The 6000-nt window shown below is 45.2% G+C and overlaps 1 protein-coding gene across 3 annotated transcripts in view; it reads right to left on the minus strand.

Annotated features, from left to right (window-relative positions):
* Positions 1-142, minus strand: part of CFAP65 (cilia and flagella associated protein 65) — a 35817-nt gene extending 35675 nt beyond the window's left edge. For 2 of the 3 annotated variants that reach the window (XM_042995352.1, XM_042995354.1), the window contains exon 1: positions 46-141. The gene's annotated coding sequence lies outside the window, so the exon portion shown is untranslated. Of the gene's footprint in view, positions 1-45 lie in introns of all 3 variants that reach the window. The other variant, XM_042995353.1, reaches the window with a different exon arrangement.
* Positions 143-6000: the final 5858 nt, after the last annotated feature.

Below are 6000 nucleotides of genomic sequence, written 5' to 3' on the forward strand. Positions count from 1 at the left end.
CCTGGCCACAACTTCCCAAAGGAGGCGGCCTTCCAGGACAGATACCTTCTTTGGCCGCTCGCGCTGTTCCCCTGGTCCTGGGACCAACTCTCAGAACTCACTCCGCCTCCATGTTGTCGTCTCCCTAGATACAGGACGCTCAAGGCACAGCGTTTCTTGGTATCCCAGGACAACGACGGCAAGCCGAATGAGTCAAGGCTCAAAGAAGGCGAAAGCGCAGTCCAATTTTAATGTTTACCTTATTTTTTATTCTCTGACTTTCCCTGCATAGTAGTCACCGCGCTTCTACCAATCGCAGCATGTAATGTATAGTCTCCAATTGTCGTGACATCCCTGCAATCCTGATTTAGTCGACGACCAAATTCATAGGAGGTAACTCCATTGGCTCCTCCCTGGAGTAGGAGCAATTCCAGTTCTTTCCGGACGCGCGATGGTGACATAGGGTCAGAATCTCAACCGGAACTTCAGTCTGTGATTGCGATTATTAACTTAAAAACACCCCGTAGTTATTTCTCATTTGTCTATTGCTTTCCAACTGGATTCTTCTTGCCAGTGGGAGAGAATGTGTCCTATCCATTTCCTGCCGGTTTTTCCTCCTCCCAAACACCAAGCTAACTCTTTTCTAGGGGTCTGGAAGTTAATGTATGAAGAAAGCATTGTTGTACTAAAGTGATTTTTGGAAGCCCATTTGTTGATTTGTCTGCATTTGCTTTGGGGAAAGTGTCTGTTAAATAACAAAAAGCCAAGGGAGTAAACTTTATTTTTTTTTTAATTTTTAAAATGTTTATTTATTTTTGAGAGAGACAGAGACAGAGACGGAGCTCCAGAGGCAGAGGGGCAGAGAGAGAAGGAGACACAGAATTAAAGCAGGCTCCAGGCTCTGAGCTGTCAGCACAGAGCTCGATGTGGGGCTTGAACTCACGAACCGTGAGATCATGACCTGAGACGAAGTCGGCCGCATAACCAACTGAGCCACCCAGGTGCCCCGGGAGTAAACTTTAAAGATCCACTTGGCTTTTTTAATCGATTCAAGAAGTGGGCAGCATCCCATAGACCAAATAGAGAGGAGCTCTGAGGAGTTGTGCAAAATGGAAGGTTTTTAAAGACAGGAGGGTGGGACAAGATGTTATTAGCAAAAAAAAAAAAAAAAAAAAAAAAGGACTGTTTCAGGCAAGATCACCTTCCCTTATGGGGAAGGACAAGGGGTCTTATTGCAAATCACTTCATCTTCCTTTGGGGGTTGAGGAAGGCACATGTGGCATGACATATTACCTCATTGGTGCTGACCAGAAAGTTCCTGTCTTACATGTTAGAACTACATTTCAGGGGGAGGTTGAAACTTGGCCTAAGTGACACCCATTTTGGTCCTGCGGTTTTCTTTTTCACAGAACTCATTTGCTGAAGACTTCTTAGGTGGGTGAGCTGAAAGCCTCAAAGTTCATTCATGGACAATTAAAGATGTTTCACTATCCAGGACAGTGATGGGGGGTGCGGTGTTAGAGGGAGAGACTTTAGTGAGTCTGGGGGGGGGGGGGAACCCAGAAAATAAATTCTCATTTGGGAACGTTGGCATTTGCTTGTGAAAGTAAACAATGGACTAAGATTACAATGTGGCCCCAGTTGGCCTGGGAGATCACATGGCCAGAAGCTGGCTGAACTGGAGGGAAGGGGCAGGCCACAGGGCTCATTAACTTATGTCAGCACCATTAGATTTGGAATTTTCTTGGGATCAAGGAATGTGGAACTCAGTGAGTTTTTCAACAGTTTTTTTTTTTTTCAGCGTTTTTAATTTATTTTTGGGACAGAGAGAGACAGAGCATGAACGGGGGAGGGGCAGAGAGAGAGGGAGACACAGAATCGGAAACAGGCTCCAGGCTCCGAGCCATCAGCCCAGAGCCTGACGCGGGGCTCGAACTCACGGACCGCGAGATCGTGACCTGGCTGAAGTCGGACGCTTAACCGACTGCGCCACCCAGGCGCCCCTCAACAGTTTTAACATTATTCTCAGAATCTGAAACCTGCACTTTGGACATGACCACTTCTATGCTATTTGTAGTTTCTGTAATGATTTCCTTTTTGTTTTCCTCTAAACACTTTTTGAAATGGTCAACCTGACTCAGCTGGACCTTAAGGACAGGGAAAGGGACCTGTTTTTCCACTCTTAGGCCAAAAAGAAATGGGAGCAGTGACTCTGGGGGCAAGGCTTGGTAGTGACCTCAGGAATCCCAGCAATAAAACCTCAAGAAGGTGGGAAAGCTCACGCTAGGAGCCATGTGTCCTTATGCTTCTTCACTGAAGGAGTGTCCCTCCAGAGCTCTGGTGTGCCCAAACCTTGGTAGATTCTGGGTTTGGGATAATGAAAGGATATTCTTAGTAGGGCTCCTGTGGGTTCCTCTTCTGTGGAGCTGTGGCTGCCTCCTGAGAGCTCTGCTGGAGAGTGACCTTGACTGACATAGTGGACTCCCAGGGAGGGATCCAAGCCAGACTTTACTCCAAGAGGCAAACAACATGGAAAGGGGTGTGACAAATGATTGAGTCTCAGGAGGAAAGAGGAAGCTGGGTTTGCTTTGGAAGTCCCACTTTTCAGGAGCTCAGAACCCATGGGAAAAAATGGGTGCTAGGTCCTGGTTACTGTATCTTCCAGGGACCCAAGAAAGACAACAGGGTGGGTGTTGTTTGGTTCAAGACTTTGAACAGGGGGTGAGTGATGATTCAGGAAATTGATGAAGACCAGGATGAAGGTGAAAAGGAGGAAGGAGGATGGATAGTAGACAAACTTGCATCCTTTTGTTTGGAAACTGTGGTTGGGGGTAATAAAGATAAAGCACAAACTCAGTAATTTTGGCTTTAGCACACTGAAAAATATTTTTTCTAAGCACCACCCCCTCCCTAGCTGAATAGAATAGAGGAGATTCTGGGCCGAGAAATGTCAGGCTGAGATCAATCCTGACTGTGACTGTGTGACTTTGAACAAGTCACATAACCTTTCCGAGCCTCTGTTTCCTCAACTGTTACCTGGCGATAATGATCAAAAGGCTGGTGTAGTGATTGAATGATCTGGCATGTAAGAAGTATTTGACAGATGGTAGGCAATCAACAAAAAAATGTGCATGCATGCACAGAGGTTGGTCACTGACACTAAGTGGAAGGCCCGTATAATTAAGCCACTTGGTTTTCTGTGCACCCTCCCCTCCTACCACTTCCCAGCCTCTCTGCTACATACTGGAGAGGCAGAAAGTTTTTCTCCTCTCCACATCTCCCTCATTTTTTTCTACAGAAGAAGGCTGCCCTGGTGCCCTGGGATGGAGAAAAACAAAAGGAGGTTCCAGGGTGATTTCCTGTCCAGCTGGCAAGTCAGCCCAACTCCAGCACATGCAAAGTCCTCTCCACCTTCCTTTCCTGCAACTCTGATTCCACTTCCAGTGTTGGTTCTGAAATAAGGTCTGAATCCAAGATATACTTAACTTATGGAGGGAGAGGAGGAGGTTAGTCCCCCCCACAGAAATTTCTGACTTCTGAAATTAGTGAGGTAAGTCTTCCAATCCCAGCCTGATGGGTGAAGAGTGAGAGAAAGCTGTAACTAAGAGGGTCATTGGGGGTAGTTTGGGGGCTGGATCTATGAGCAGGCATGGAGCTCTCTCTGTATTAGAGTGCCATGGTCCTCTGAAGCTGCTAGGGGTGGGGAGTATGTGTCAAGAGGTTGATGGCACCTCCAGCCTGAAAGAGCTGCCAGAGCACAAAACTGGCAGGGACTTGGGAGAAGACTATCATATCACAAAAGAATTCAAATGAAAGAGTTCCATTTTGCCTAGGACCCCTCCCCACTTCCCACATAGGGTTTTCTAATTCTTTTGTGCCAACCCAAACTCCCTAGATAACTTCCTCCCTCTATTTGTTGTCCCTACCAAATGGTAGATAGACATAAAAGTCAGCATTAGGGGGATGGAGGGAAAAGGACATGAGGCTTAATTCCAGAAGACTCAAGTTCAAGCTTGGGCTCTACCATTTGATAGCTGAGTGATTTCAGGCAAATTATTAAATATTCCAGATGCTCACTTTCCTCATCTGCAAAATGGGGGCAAACAGGGATAGTATTCAAATTCTTAACAATTGGAAAGGTATGGATGCCGACATATGAGAATGGATACCAGCTGACCTTAGAGCTGAACAGGTCCTGATGGCTCACATTGTGCCAGGCTTTAACCCTTTAGTTGTTGGGTCATGGGGAAACATGGCGAGGGGACAGGGAAAGCAGCCACAGCAGTGGAGGACTCAGTCAGTGACTATTTCCCAACTGGTACAAAAGTATTTCCAGATTTTAACAGCCAGTATAACTATACTGGATAGCGCTGGTTGCAAATGAGACCTGAGGAAAAATCCTACCTCACTGGATACTGTACACACAGTTATTTATTTCAAGCCAAAACTTGAAGTGTCTCCCCCTCTGGTTCCTCCTCATTGGTGAAGGATCTGTCACCACATCTAACTGCTCTTTCTTTCTAGTCTGAGCAGTGTTCCTTCTCTGTTAGCTTTCCCACCTGTCTTCCCCTAGACCATCTCCTACTCTCCAGCTACATGCCTGTCTGGCCAGCACCATGGACAGCTCTGGCTGACCAGCCCATCCCCTTCCTCCTGCCTTCTATGCCCGCTTCTCTGCCCCACCCCAGTGGGTCATCCCTGAGGAGACAGTACAGTGCAGTGATTAAAAACAAACTCTGGAGTAAAGAAGTTTGGCTTTGAATCCCAACTCCACCAACTCTCAGCTGTATGATCTTGTTCTTTTGCTTCTGCAAAACCCAGTCTGCTCATCTGTAAACAGGGAAAACTAACAGCTACCTGAAAGGTTGTGAGGTATAAGTGTGATAGAAGATTTAAAGAACTTAGCACAGTGCTTGCCTTATTATATGTTCTAAATAAGGGAAGCACATTATTTTGTGACTTCCATTCTATTTAATTCCTCAAACCCTTTTCCAATCCATTTCTGACCAGGGTTCACTCTCAAGTGCAAGTGCCATAACGTGATCACTGGCTCAGTACAGCTGGCCTCCCTGGGACTTCAAGGATGGTAAGGGAGCCCATCTTTGACTGATCCATGATGTTATGACTTTGTTAGACTTTTTTGTATGTTTAAATTTTTGAGTTAATTTTAGATGTATAGAAGCATCACAAAAATAGTACAGAGTTCTCATAAACCCTTCAACCAACCTCCCCTTAGGTTAACATCTCACATGACTGTAGAACACTTACCAAAACTAAGAAATTAGCCTTGGAACAACACACAGCATTCATGAAAGTAGAGAATTTATTTATTTAATTTCATAAGTTTGTCCACTAATGTCCTTTTCTTATTTTAATATGCAATCCAGGATCTTACCTGGGGCATTTCTGAGTCTTTCCTTGTCTTTCATGACCTTGACTCTCTTAAAGAGTACTGCCAATTGTTTTGTAGACTGTTTCTCAATCTTGGGTTTGTTTCTTGTGATTCAAATAAGGTATGTATTATAGGGAAGCCTAATACAGAGGTGATATGCCCTTCTCAGTGCATCATATCAGAGGGCACATGGTGTCAATATACATTATTGGTGATGGTAACTTTGATTACTTGACAAAAGTAGTGTCGGGATTGTTCACTGTCAACTTGCTATTTTTCTCTATTTATTAGATTTTGGTCATGTCCATCGCTAGGATTAAGAGTTCAAAAACCAAGAAGCCTCTCCTCAAGTAAACTTTCTACCCTTACACTCCCAACCACTCCCCAAAACACACCCATTCCCTATCATCTGCCTGGTCACTTTCCTCTGAGTTTTCTTTTTTTTTAATGTTTTTTTCAATATTTATTTATTTTTGAGAGACAGAAATATAGTGTTAGCAGGGGAGGGGCAGAGAGAGAGGGAGACACAGAGTCCAAAGCAGGCTCCAGGCTCCGAGCTGTCAGCACAGAGCCTGATGTGGGGCTCGAACTCACGAACTGTGAGATCATGACCTGACCCAAAGTCGGAC

Source organism: Panthera tigris, chromosome C1 (genome assembly GCF_018350195.1).
Source record: "Panthera tigris isolate Pti1 chromosome C1, P.tigris_Pti1_mat1.1, whole genome shotgun sequence".
Classification (NCBI taxonomy): Eukaryota; Metazoa; Chordata; class Mammalia; order Carnivora; family Felidae; genus Panthera; species Panthera tigris.